At 45.8% G+C, this 15,100-nt stretch overlaps 1 pseudogene; it reads left to right on the top strand.

Moving 5' to 3' along the window:
• The first annotated feature begins 555 nt into the window (after positions 1-555).
• Positions 556-14,835, top strand: LOC147992580 (pre-mRNA-processing-splicing factor 8A-like; annotated as a pseudogene).
• Positions 14,836-15,100: the final 265 nt, after the last annotated feature.

Raw genomic sequence — 15,100 nt, 5'->3', positions numbered from 1 at the left:
GAATTACTCACGCACGGCGGTGAGCATCATGCAATTGGTGATGGAGGATGGTTGATGATGATGACGGCGACGAATCCCCCTCTCCGGAGCCCCGAACAGACTTCAGATCAGCCCTCCCGAGAGGTTTTAGGGCTTGGCGGCGGCTCCGTATCGTAAAACATGATGATTTCTTCTCTCTGATTTTTTTCTCTCCGAAAGCAAATATATAGAGTTGGAGTTGGCGTCGGAGGGCATCCAGGGGGCCCACGAGGTAGGGGACGCGCCCTAGGGGGGCGCCCCCACCCTCGTGAGAAGGGTGTGGGCCCCCTGGTCTTCATATTTGGCGAGGATTTTTTATTATTTTTTCTAAGATGTTCCGTGGAGTTTCAGGTCATTCCGAGAATATTTGTTTTCTGCACATAAAACAACACCATGGCAATTCTGCTGAAAACAACGTCAGTCCGGGTTAGTTCCATTCAAATCATACAAGTTAGAGTCCAAAACAAGGGCAAAAGTGTTTGGACAAGCAGATACGACGGAGACGTATCACAGAGCACATCTTTGATCAGAAAGCACATGTCCAAGCCAAGCTTAGTTTCTGAGTCAAAGGATGTCTTCGATCAGAAAGCCAGTAACAAGTATTGGATTGATGTGCAACTTAGATGGGGAGACTACAATTCACACAACATAAAACATTACACAAGAACAAAATTTATTGACTACATGACAGATAATATGTCCATCTACCCTTCTCCGACTGGTATGATTTTGAGTATCCATTAACTGCCAATTTCTTTCCTTGTTTGAGTCTTCTGTGCTTAATGTTGATTAATATTTCTTTCAGGGGTGATGATTGGGCTGATCTAGCTTATAATTTGCACTCTTCTTTTGATAACTGCTTCCCCGGGTCAAAGCCCCTCCTCTTTTTCGAGAAAACGCAAAGGCTTTTGCGTTTCATTTCATTGAAAGTGGGGGGGGGGGTGGAAAAAGCCTCCCAGGAGGTGAGTTTACAACAGCATTGGCCAATCAGTGTACATCCCAGGATGTGGGCAGAACAACCCTAAGCCCCTGGGCACCAGCTCTAACCCAGCAGCGGGCCTCGTCTTTAATCCTATCTACTAGGATATCAATTAAGGGTGTCGCATTGTCAAAGACGCACGCGTTCCTGTGCTTCCAGAGCATCCAGGGAACAAGCAAGGCAATTGACCTGAGGGCCTTGCGACGCGTTTCCGGTGCGTGTGAATTCGCTTGCTGCCACCATGCCATGACAGTGGTCTCATGGGCCGGTGCACGGATCGGCAGGCGCAGCCAGGACAGGATAGCATGCTATGTTTGCCGAGCGAAGGGACAGTTCAGGAGCAGGTGCTATATTGTTTCTGTGGCTTGGTCGCAAAGGAGGCACCTGGGGTGATGCTGCAGTCCGCAACGAGCGAGCCTTTCTGCCAGCCAGCAACAATCTTGATTTGCCAACCAGTGGAAAAATTTCACTCGTGGTGGCGCCCAGCTTTTCCAAGTCAGCTTCCAGGAAGTGCATAGCGTGGAGCCGTGGAAGGTGACCGCATAGCAGGACTGCGCCGAGTAGATGCCGTTGGTCGTCCACCTCCAAAGCAGCCGGTCTGGGTCGTTCGATAGGACGGTATGACACACCTTCTGCCAGATCATCAGGTATTGGCCTATCTCATGGAGGCCGAGGACTCCCTGGATGTCACACGCCCAGGAGTTCCCGAGCAGCCCTTCCGCCACCGTCCTAGAATTACGCCGCCGTTTGGGGATGCACAGGTAGAGCAGTGGTGCGAGCTCGCGAATGGACTGCCCGTTGATCCAACGATCCTCCCAAAACAGGGCCGACTGGCTGTTCCCAACTGTCATGGTGGTGGAGGCGAAGAACAGCGCACGCTCCTCCGATGAGAATTGGAGGTCAAGACCCTGCCAAGCACGGTCCGTGTCCACATGTGCGAACCATAGCCATCGGAGCCGAAGCGCCATCCCGGCGCGCTCCAGATCTCGCACCCCTAGTCCTCCGTACTCGATGGGGTGGCAAACATGTCACCAGTTGACATGGCAGTGCCCTCCTTTGGCAATGGCACGTCCAGCCCATAGGAATCCCCTTTGAATCTTCTCTAGCTGCTTAAGGGTCTTCTTTGGAGGGGCGAATGCTAGCATCTGATGTACGGGGATAGCACTGACTACCGACTTGGCCAGAGCAAGGCGCCCAGCCTTATTCATGAGCCATGCCTTCCAGGTGGGCAGCTTGGCGGCCACCGAGTCCACCAATGGCTGTAGCTGGGCGGCAGTGGGGCGGCGTGTTGTTAGGGGGATACCAAGGTAGGTAACAGGGCGTTGCGCTACCGGGCATCCGAGCTGGGCGAGTACTGCGTCCGCCGCGGGTTCACCATGGAGAACAGTGGCGAAACTCTTGGCGTAGTTCACCTCTAATCCGCTCGCCTCGCCAAACAGGGTCAGGATACCCTTGATGGCAGCCACATCGCCCGTCGTTGCATGGCAGAATAACATGACATCGTCGGTGTACAGGGAGATCGTCGGGATATGCCGACGTGGGTGGAGCCGCTGTAGAATGCCGGAGTCAATGGCGCGGCGCATCAGTCTGCCAAGTGTGTCCACAACAAGCACGAAGAGCTGTGGGGACACCGGGTCCCCTTGGCGCAGCGTTGCGATGCCAAATTGGTGGGCCTAGCTCGCCATTGATCAGAACACGGGTGCTAGACGTCGATTGCAGGATCGCAAGCCATTCCCGGAATCGGTCTCCGAATCCGTATTGGCACAGTACCTCGAAGAGGAACGGCCAAGATAGGGAGTCGAAGGCATGCGTGAGGTCGAGCTTGAGCATGATCCGTGGAGCTCCAAGTTGGTGAAGCATCTTAAGCGATTGCCTGACAAGAATGAAGTTGTCGTGTACGCTGCGGCCGGTGATGAACGTGTTCTGGTTGCGACTAACCAGGTTGTCCAACCTGGGTGCAAGGCGCAACGATAGGACTTTGGCGAAGAGCTTGGCCACTAGATGTATCAAGCATATCGGCCGGTAGTCGCGAAGCTAGTGGGTGTCGACGCGTTTGGGCAACAGGGTCATGAGGGCTTGGTTGAGCTTGCTGAAACCACGGCCTCTCATCATGTACAACTGCTGGAAAACGTCCATGAAGTCTTGCCTGACTATGCCCCAACAAGCTTGGAGAAATTCCATGGTGAACCCGTCCGGCCCCGGGGCCTTATGGGCGGGGAGGCGCTTAACAGCGTCCCAGACCTCCTCCGCTGAGAAGGGCGCGTCGAGGCACGCGAGATCACTCGCATCAATGAGGTGCTCCAAGTCCATCGTCACGTCGCGGGCGGTGGACGTACCCAAGATACCGTCGAAGTGCTCAAACGCCGCCTGCACCATCTCAGCATGGTCGGTGAGCGTGTGCCCCTCCACGGTCAGGCTGAGGATCATGTTCTTCTGCCTCCGAAAGGAACACTGCCTATGGAAGAAGCCAGTGTTGGCGTCGCCGTCCTTGAGAGTGGCAATGCGTGCATGCTGCCGAGCAATAGTGCGCTCGAGGGATGCAAGACCGAGATATTTGAATTTCAGCTGCTTCTGCAACCAGCCTTCTGGAGGGGTAAGCACGCGAATCTCCTGGGCCTTGTCGAAGCGCGCGATGAGCTCCCGGGAAATGGCCATCTTATCCCTGATGTTACCCGTCGACTTGGCACTCCAGCTGGTGAGGCTGCGAGCTGTGGCTTGCATGCGAATCATGAGGCGGTGGAAGGGGTCCTCGGCATGGACCGAGCCCCATGCCGTGGCCATCGTGTCGTGGAACCCATCAAGTCTTAGCCAGTAATCCTCAAAGCGAAAACGCCGGTGAGCAGCAGGCATGGGGGAGCAGTCTGCTACCTCTTGAGCTTGCGTTGGATTTCCCCGAAGAGGAAGGGATGATGCATCAGAGTAGCGTAAGTATTTCCCTCAGTTTTTGAGAACCAAGGTATCAATCCAGTAGGAGGCCACGCTCAAGTCCCTCGTACCTGCACAAAACGATAGCTACTCGCAACCAACGCGATTAGGGGTTGTCAATCCCTTCACGGTCACTTACGAGAGTGAGAACTGATAGATATAATATTTTTGGTATTTTAGGTATAGAGATGCAAAGTGAAAAGTAAAAGGCAAAGTAAAAAAGCAAAGCAAGATTAAAGTGATGGCGATTAATATGATGAGAATAGACCCGGGAGCCATAGGTTTCACTAGTGGCTTCTCTCAAGAGCATAAGTATTCTACGGTGGGTGAACAAATTACTGTTGAGCAATTGACAGAATTGAGCATAGTTATGAGAATATCTAGGCATAATCATGTATATAGGCATCACATCCGAGACAAGTAGACCGAAACGATTCTGCATCTACTACTATTACTCCACTCATCGACCGCTATCCAGCATGCATCTAGAGTATTAAGTTAAAAAAAGAGTAACGCTTTAAGCAAGATGACATGATGTAGAGAGATAAATTCATGCAATATGAAATAAACCCCATCTTGTTATACTCGATGGCAACGATGCAATACGTGCCTTGCTGCCCCTTCTGTCACTGGGAAAGGACACCGCAAGATCGAACCCAAAGCTAAGCACTTTTCCCATGGCAAGAACTACCAATCTAGTTGGCCAAACCAAACGGATAATTCGATGAGACTTGCAAAGATAACCAATCATACATAAAAGAATTCAGAGAAGATTCAAATATTATTCATAGATAGACTTGATCATAAACCCACAATTCATCGGTCTCAACAAACACACCACAAAAAGAAGAAGATTACATCGAATAGATCTCCACGAGAGAGGGGGAGAACTTTGTATTGAGATCCAAAAAGAGAGAAGAAGCCATCTAGCTACTAACTATGGACCCGGAGGTCTGAGGTAAACTACTCACACTTCATCGGAGAGGCTATGATGATGTAGAAGCCCTCCGTGATAACGGCCCTCTCCGGCGGAGCTCCGGAACAGGCCCCAAGATGGGATCTCGTTGATACAAAAAGTTGCGGCGGTGGAATTAGGTTTTTGGCTCTGTTTCTGATCGTTTGGGGGTACGTAGGTATATATAGGAGGAAGGAGTACGTCGGTGGAGCACCGAGGGGCCCACGAGGCAAGGGGCGCGCCCTAGGGGGGTGGGGGAGCCCCCCACCCTCGTGACCGCCTCTTTGACTCCTTGGAGTAGGGTCGAAGTCTCCTGGATCACGTTCGGTGAGAAAATCACGTTCCCGAAGGTTTTATTCCGTTTGGACTCCGTTTGATATTCTGTTTCTCCGAAATACTGAAATAGGCAAAAAAAACAACAATTCTGGGTTGGGCCTCCAGTTAATAGGTTAGTCCCAAAAATAATATAAAAGTGGAAAACAAAGCCCAATATAGTCCAAAGCAGTAGATAATATAGTATGGAGCAATCAAAAATTGTAGATACGTTGGAGACGTATCAGGCATCCCCAAGCTTAATTCCTGCTCGTCCTCGAGTAGGTAAATGATAAAAAGAGAATTTTTGATGCGGAGTGCTACTTGGCATAATTTCAATGTAAATCTTCTTAATTGTGATATGAATATTCAGATTCAAAAGATTCAAGACAAAAGTTTATATCGACATAAAAATAATAATACTTCAAGCATACTAACAAAGCAATTATGTCTTCTCAAAATAACATGGCCAAAGAAAGTTATCCCTACAAAATCATATAGTCTGGCTATGCTCTATCTTCACCACACAAAGTATTTTAATCATGCACAACCCCGATGACAAGCCAAGCAATTGTTTCATACTCTAACTTTTTCAAAACCTTTTCAATCTTCACGCAATACATGAGCGTGAGCCATGGATATAGCACTATAGGTGGGATAGAATGGTGGTTGTGGAGAAGACAAAAAGGAGAAGATAGTCTCACATCAACTAGGCGTATCAACGGGCTATGGAGATGCCCATCAATAGATATCAATGTGAGTGAGTAGGGATTGCCATGCAACGGATGCACTAGAGCTATAAGTATATAAAAGCTCATCAAAAAGAAACTAAGTGGGTGTGCATCCAACTTGCTTGCTCATGAATACCTAGGGCAATTTGAGGAAGCCCATCATTGGAATATACAAGCCAAGTTCTATAATGTAAAATTCCCACTAGTATATGAAAGTGATAACATGAGAGACTCTGTACTATGAAGATCATGGTGGTACTTTGAAGCACAAGTGTGGTAAAAGGATAGTAACATTGTCCCTTCTCTCTTTTTCTCTCTTTTTTTATTTGGGCATTTTCTCTTTTTTTATGGCCTCTTTTCTTTCTCTCTTTTTTTGGGCTTCTTTGGCCTCTTTTATTTATTTTTCGTCCGGAGTCTCATCCCGACTTTTGGGGGAATCATAGTCTCCATCATCCTTTCCTCACTGGGACAATGCTCTAATAATGATGATCATCACACTTTTATTTTTCTTACAACTCAACAATTACAACTTGATACTTAGAACAAAATATGACTCTATATGAATGCCTCCGGCGGTGTACCAGGATATGCAATATGACAATGATGGAGTGTGTCATAATAAACGGAACGGTGGAAAGTTGCGTGGCAATATATCTCGGAATGGCTATGGAAATACCATATTAGGTAGGTATGGTGGCTGTTTTGAGGAAGGTATATGGTAGGTGTATGATACCGGCGAAGGGTGCGCGGTATTAGAGAGGCTAGCAAAGGTGGAAGGATGGGAAAAAGTGCATATAATCCATGGACTCAACATTAGTCATAAAGAACTCATATACTTATTGCAAAAATCTAGAAGTTATCAAAGCAAAGTATTACGCGCATGCTCCTAGGGGGATAGATTGGTAGGAAAATACCATCGCTCATCCCCGACCGCCACTCATAAGTAAGACAATCAATAAATAAATCATGCTCCGACTTCATCACATAACGGTTCACCATACGTGCATGCTACGGGAATCACAAACTTTAACACAAGTATTCTTGTAATTCACAACTACTCAACTAGCATGACTTTAATATTATCACCTCCATATCTCAAAACAATTATCATGCATCCAACTTTTCTTAGTATTCAACACACTCAAAAGAAAGTTTCACAAATCTTGAATACCAAGCATGTTATTATTAAGCAAATTACCATGCTATTAAGACTCTCAAAATAATTTAAGTGAAGCATGAGAGATCAATAGTTTCTTTAAAACAAATCCACCACCGTGCTCTAAAAGATCTAAGTGAAGCATATAGAGCAAAATTATAACGCTCAAAAGATATAAGTGAAGCACATAGAGCAAAACTACATAGCTCAAAAGATATAAGTGAAGCACATAGAGTATTCTATCAAATTTTAATTCATGTATGGCTCTGTCAAAAGGTGTGTACAGCAAGGATGATTGTGGCACACTAAAACACAAGGACACAAATAATACAAGACGCTCCAAGCAAAACACATATCATGTTGGTGAATAAAAATATAGCTCCAAGTAAATTATTGATGGAAGTGGATGAAAGAGGGGATGCCTTCCGGGGCATCCCCAAGCTTTGACTTTTTGGTGTCCTTGGATTATCTTGGGGGTGCCATGGGCACCCCCAAGCTTAGGCTCTTGCCACTCCTTGTTCCATAATCCATCACAAGAATTCACCCAAAACTTGAAAACTTCACAACACAAAACTTAAAGTAGAAAACTCGTGATCTCCGTTAGCGAAAGAAAACAAAAGACCACTTCAAGGTACTGTAATGAACTCATTCTTTATTTATATTGGTGTTAAACCTACTGTATTCCAACTTCTCTATGGATTATAAACTATTTAACTAACCATAGATTCATCAAAATAAGCAAACAACACACGAAAAACAGAATCTGTCAAAAACAGAACAGTCTGTAGTAATCTGTAGCTAGCGCAATATCTGGAACCCCAAAAATTCTAAAATAAATTGCTGGACGTGAGGAATTTATCTATTAATCATCTTCAAAAAGAATTAACTAAATAGCACTCTTCAAATAAAAATGACAGCAGTTCTCGTGAGCGCTAAAGTTTCTGTTTTTTACAGCAAGTTCAACAAGACTTTCCCCAAGTCTTCCCAACGGTTCTACTTGGCACAAACACTAATTAAACACAAAAAAACAACCAAAACAGAGGCTAAATAATTTATTTATTGAATAACAGCAAGGAAAAATATTGGGTTGTCTCCCAACAAGCGCTTTTCTTTAAAGCCTTTTTAGCTAGGCAATGATAATTTTAATGATGCTCACATGAAAGACAAGAATTGAAGCACAAAGAGAGCATCATAAAATATGTGACAAACACATCTAAGTCTAACATACTTCCTATGCATAGGCATCTTATAGGCAAACAAATTATCATGGCAAGCAAAAACTAGCATATGCATGGAAGAGGAAAGAAACAATAGTAATCTCAACATAACGAGAGGTAATTTAGTAACATGAAAATTTCTACCACCATATTTTCCTCTCTCATAATAATTACATGTAGGATCATAAGCAAATTCAACAAAATAGCTATCACATAAAAAAATTTCAACATGATCCACATGCATGCAAAGTTGACACTCTTCCAAAATAGTGGGATTAATATTAACTAAAGTCATGACCTCTTCAAACCCACTTTTATCAAAAACTTCATAAGATTGAACATTATCCAAATATGTGGGATCTAAAGATGACACTCTTCCAAATCCACTTTCAGTATTATTGCAAACACTATTATCAATCTCATATTCATCATCGGGAGTAAATAAATTTTCAAGATCAAAAGGAGAATCACCCCAATCATGATCATTGCAACAAGTAGAGGACATAGCAAAACTAGCATCCCCAAGCTTAGGGTTTTGCATATTATTAGCACAATTGACATTAATATAATTTATAATAGAATCATTGCAATCATGCTTTCTATTCAAAGATCTATCGTGAATCGCTTCATGAGGTAATTCATCACACTTTTCAGATTCACGAATTTCAAGCAAAACTTCATAAAAATAATCTAGTGCACAAAACTCACTAGAAATTGGTTTATCATAATTGGACCTCTTAAAAAGATTAGCAAGTGGATGAGGATCCATAGATCTTAGGTTCTCTGTTTAGTAATAAATAAACAACTATTCTAACCATACGAGCAAACAAGAAGCAAGCAGGCAAAAAAAGGCAAATAGAGAAAGAGAGGGAGGATAGAGAGAGAGAGAGAGAGGGCGAATAAAATGGCAAGGGTGAAGTGGGGGAGAGGAAAACGAGAGGCAAATGGCAAATAATGTAATGCGAGAGATAGGGATTGTGATGGGTACTTGGTATGTTGACTTTTTGCGTAGACTCCCCGGCAACGGCACCAGAAATGGCTCGTTGTCGGGAGTCAAATATTGACTTGTGCAAACCTCCCCGGCAACGGCGCCAGAAATCCTTCTTGCTACCTCTTGAGCTTGCGTTGGATTTCCCCAAAGAGGAAGGGATGATGCAGCAGAGTAGCGTAAGTATTTCCCTCAGTTTTTGAGAACCAAGGTATCAATCCAGTAGGAGGCCACGCTCAAGTCCCTCGTACCTGCATAAAACGATAGCTACTCGCAACCAACGCGATTAGGGGTTGTCAATCCCTTCACGGTCACTTACAAGAGTGAGAACTGATAGATATAATATTTTTGGTATTTTTGGTATAGAGATGCAAAGTGAAAAGTAAAAGGCAAAGTAAAAAGCAAAGCAAGATTAAAGTGATGGCGATTAATATGATGAGAATAGACCCGGGGGCCATAGTTTCACTAGTGGCTTCTCTCAAGAGCATAAGTATTCTACGGTGGGTGAACAAATTACTGTTGAGCAATTGACAGAATTGAGCATAGTTATGAGAATATCTAGGCATGATCATGTATATAGGCATCACGTCCGAGACAAGTAGACCGAAACGATTCTGCATCTACTACTATTACTCCACTCATCGACCGCTATCCAGCATGCATCTAGAGTATTAAGTTAAAAAAAGAGTAACGCTTTAAGCAAGATGACATGATGTAGAGAGATAAATTCATGCAATATGAAATAAACCCCATCTTGTTATCCTCGATGGCAACGATGCAATACGTGCCTTGCTGCCCCTTCTGTCACTGGGAAAGGACACCGCAAGATCGAACCCAAAGCTAAGCACTTTTCCCATGGCAAGAACTACCAATCTAGTTGGCCAAACCAAACGGATAATTCGAAGAGACTTGCAAAGATAACCAATCATACATAAAAGAATTCAGAGAAGATTCAAATATTATTCATAGATAGACTTGATCATAAACCCACAATTCATCGTTCTCAACAAACACACCGCAAAAAGAAGAAGATTACATCGAATAGATCTTCACGAGAGAGGGGGAGAACTTTGTATTGAGATCCAAAAAGAGAGAAGAAGCCATCTAGCTACTAACTATGGACCCGAAGGTCTGAGATAAACTACTCACACTTCATCGGAGAGGCTATGATGATGTAGAAGCCCTCCGTGATAACGGCCCTCTCCGCCGGAGCTCCGGAACAGGCCCCAAGATGGGATCTCGTGGATACAAAAAGTTGCGGCGGTGGAATTAGATTTTTGGCTCCGTTTCTGATCGTTTGGGGGTACGTAGGTATATATAGGAGGAAGGAGTACGTTGGTGGAGCACCGAGGGGCCCACGAGGCAGGGGGCGCGCCCTAGGGGGGTGGGCATGCCCCCCACCCTCGTGACCGCCTCTTTGACTCCTTGGAGTAGGGTCCAAGTCTCCTGGATCACATTCGGTGAGAAAATCACGTTTCCGAAGGTTTTATTCCGTTTGGACTCCGTTTGATATTCTGTTTCTCCGAAATACTGAAATAGGCAAAAAACAACAATTCTGGGCTGGGCCTCCGGTTAATAGGTTAGTCCCAAAAATAATATAAAAGTGGAAAATAAAGCCCAATATAGTCCAAAACGGTAGATAATATAGCATGGAGCAATCAAAAATTATAGATACGTTGGAGACGTATCACAGTCAAGCAGGAGCGGGCAATGATCTGACACGACAGATGCAAGGCAGCGAAGATGACACTCCCCATGTGCCTCCTCCCAGTCCGAGGTGCAGAGTACGTGGTCCAGGTGCACCAAGGTGGGTGGGGACTGCTCGTTTAACCAAGTAAAGCGGCGTCCGTTGAGGTATATCTCCTTCAAGGCAAGATCATTGACAAGACGGCGAAATCTAGCCATCATGCGCCGGTTCAGGTCGCCATTGTTCTTCTCCTCATCGCGGAGGATCAAGTTGAAATCGCCGCATAACATCCATGGTCCCGGGCAGGCCACGCGTATCTCCCGGAGCTCATTAAGGAACACTATCTTTTCCGTGTCCTCCTGGGGGCTGTAGACAACCGACATCCACCAGAGCATGCTAGTGGCCGTGGTTACCTTGGCCGTGACGGTGTTCGTGGTGAATAGTGGGTCCGTGATAGTCACGGCCCTGCTCTTCCACGCTATAAGAATGCCACCTCGTGTGCCCTGCGCCGGGAGATAGGTGTAATCGTCAAACTCCGAGCCAAGGGTGTCCAGGACGACGCGCGAGCAGAGCAACTCCATCTCAGCAATCTTGAGGCCGTGATCCATAAACACTGGATCGACCAGCAGGCTATAGGACCATCCTAACACGCGCGAGCACGCTCGACTTGCACCTGCGCACTTGGCGTGGTGGACATGCTTGCAGGGATCTCGCGATCGACCAGGGTAGCGAAGGCCTTGAGCACCGTGAGCGGAATCGGCATCGCAAACATGCCATCCTATGCGTTCATCTCAGCTGAAGTGATCCTCTGGTTCATGCCGACGATCCCAAGCGTGCGCAAGACCTGGACCTGCGCGCGTCTCTCAGCAGTGGGCGGCGCCGCCGTTGGGGAGGTGGTCGCAGCCGAGCGGCCGCGACGTGGCGCGAAGTTCAGGGGGCGGCGCGGTTTCTTCCCTGGAGTCGGCAAGGTAGCAGAGATATGCTTGGTGGCAGCGGCCAGAAATTCGCCTAGCGTGAGGGTTCGCGACGCGGAGGCACGAGCGCGAGGCCGTCGCATGGTGACCGGCGGCGAGGCAAATATTCCGGAGGCCGATATGATTGGGCCCTGGCGCCCGCTAGCCGGCGTGTGAGGGACGATGGCGGTCCTGGACGGGGTGGAGGAGGACTGGGCCTGGGGGCGCTGCAGAATAGTCGTGGCTGGGCCCAGGTCCCTGCCGGGAGAGCGGTCCAAGATGAGGCGCGCGTCCCCGCCCTCGGGAGTGCGCGTGTGGGGCCCAGGTGTCTGGTCAGCAGGGGCGGCCAGGTGCACGTCAGGGCGGGCCCTACCCGCGGCAGGGGGTCCCGATCCCCGGCAGGGGTGAGAGTGGGCAAGACGCCCCTTTGCCTCGACAAGCAGGCGGGCCTTGGCTGTGAGTCTGGCACCTCGCTGAGCTCGGCCAGGTCCCGACATGCCCTCGGATTAGGCGAGCTGGAGGTGGACCCGACGCAATCGTCCTCGGGGGCGTGGAGCGGTGAGGATTTGAAATTGCAAGTGCTGCCAGATCATGAAGGCAATAACCATGAAAGCCCCTCCTCTAGCAAGCAATGAACAAGATCATGAAGGTAATAACCATGCTAACTGTAACAAATCTAGCTCTATGCCAATATCTCTACTGTAGTAAAAAAATGTCTTGTTTAATAAATGACATGCTTGTTTATTTTTTCTTTTGACAGTCAAATCCTACTATGTCTAAGGGAGAGAATAAGAAAGGGTCTTCAATTGTATTCATCTTAACCCACCGAGCCATATCTGTCTTAATATAATTTTCCCTTTATTTTGCTTTTTAGCTCTAGTTTTCTTGCAATTATGGCATAACTGTGCAACATCACAACTTTGAGGACTTGAATGAAAATGGATTATAATTTGCAGGTCATCCACACAAGTGTATTGGCAGGACAAAAGCGTCTAGGGCAGCTGGCCAAGTGGAAAACAGCCGAGGAGGTTGCTGCACTAGTTCGACCGCTTCCCGTTGAAGAGCAGCCAAAGCAAATTATTATGACAAGGAAGTGTATGATGGAGTCCATCTGCCATTCCAAGCTTGCTTGAAGATTGACAAGTTTGGTCTCAAGGCTACGGAACCGCAGATGGTTCTTTATAAAATATATTCCCTCCGGTCCTTTTTACTCTGCATATTAGGTTTGTCTGAAGTCAATCTCATCCAACTTTGACCAAGTTTATACAAAAAATATTAACATTCACATAACAACACATTTATTATTAGATCCATCTCGGAATATATTTTCATATTATATTTATTAGATGTTATAGATGTTAATATTTTCTAATATAAATTTGGTCAAACTTAGCAAGCTTTGACTTCAGACAAAGCTAATGTGCGGAGTAAAAAGGACCGGAGGGAGTACAATGACTGGTTGAAAAGTATTTCGTCCCACATTGCATTCTCTCGTCTTGTGCTTATACTACGAGCATTACATGTCAATAATGAGAAGGCCAAGATGTTGCTGAAGCCCGACAAGACAATGGTTACGGAACCGCATCATATCTGACCATCAATCTTTGACTGATGAGTAGTGTCTGAAGCTGGAATGTGCGCTCAGGGATCTCATTCTTTCAGATTATGCAAAGGAAAACGATGTTAATACTTCTGCTCCACCGTCACAGCAGAAGCAAGCCGAGATTGAGAAACAGGTAAAACTTTTTATAACGGCCTTTCTGTCTAGTTTCTATGCATAGTAATCGCTTCAGTTTTCCTCACTCTTGGATTTACTTGAATTTGCAGTCCCGACAGCTAGGCAACAGTTAATTTGATGAAAGAAATGAGAGTATAAACTCATAGCATCGTCTCTGTAAAATTTCACATCCAACCCACAAAGTTAGTCTTGCGCCAGCGACTGATGCCATGTAGTGATGCATGGTTGCAGCTCCTGAGAAATACAAACAGACCACTCGGTTTATTGCAAGTATTTCTTCAGTTCACCTTATTACCAGATGTAGTTATTTGAAAAATGTAATATTCTTGAGTCGTTCACAATTTGCATTCATGGGTGCAGTTTATTTCATGGCAAAGAAGATTGATTATATGAACTTATATCAGAGAACTGCACCTATGTAGAATCTACGGACACGGGATGCAGGTTTCCTGTATGGGCCGGATAATCCCCAAGTGGAGATGAGATGCATATCTATTCCGCCACAGCATGGAACTCACCGGCCAGATGGTGACTTCACGGGCGAATCTCCCAGGTCATTAGTTCCTTGCTGACTTGGAGCCATTGGGACGCAGACGAACGAAGCTCCTAACCTCAGGTTTGTCTCCTACCATTTGTATCTTCAAATCCAACCTTGTGATTCTTATCCGGAATCAAAATTAAGTAGCTGAATTTCAGAGTACAATTCTGTAATGTCTGATCAAGCAGATTTATGTCTTTCCATGAGCGGCTAATTGTCTCTCCTGGGACATTTGAATTCTGAATGTGAATATTAAAATGCATGTTATGCAAAATTCAGTCTTTCCAACTCACACTGCACTGTACATACAAATTTATTGCTGTTGGTTCTTTTGTTTCTTGTGCATTTTACAAGTGATTTTTTTGCCTGGAATAGTTTCAGTGCTGAATTGTTGGTTCTGTTGTTTTTGGCACATTCTGGTAGTATAGTCCTTTTTTGCCTGTGAGCCAGTGTCGCTACTGAACTGTATTCTGTAGTTTCTTGCACTTTCTGTTACAGAGTGTTTTTTTGGGGGGTATGATCCAGAGTCTCATATACTGAACTGTTTGTTCTGTTTTTCGTTGCAGGATTTGACATCACATGCTAAAATTTTGGAGAGAAGAACAAGCAGTGGGATGGTGAAAAGTGCAACATTTTGACCTGTCGGTGAACATCTTCGGTCAGTGGTTATGTTTGTGAGAACAAAAAAAACCTATCGTGGCCAGTGGCCATCGCTTGTCAAACTGTTTCCTTATCGTCAAGCGGATGTTTTGCTTGGTGTTATCATCCTTGCCTCGTTGATGCTTTGTGATTGTTGAAGCATCTGGTTGCTCTTGTTCTTAAGATTGGAGTAGTTGCAGGTTTCTGTTGCTAGATTGGATTACTTGCAGATTTCTGAGAGCAAATCAGTTGGTCTGGGCCTGG

The sequence above is a fragment of the Triticum urartu genome, chromosome 1A, assembly GCF_056163025.1.
Source record: "Triticum urartu cultivar PI428250 chromosome 1A, HENAU_Tu73, whole genome shotgun sequence".
NCBI lineage: Eukaryota > Viridiplantae > Streptophyta > Magnoliopsida > Poales > Poaceae > Triticum > Triticum urartu.
The sequence above is the reverse complement of the archived record's forward strand: the minus strand, read 5'-3'. Positions and strand labels throughout refer to the sequence as shown.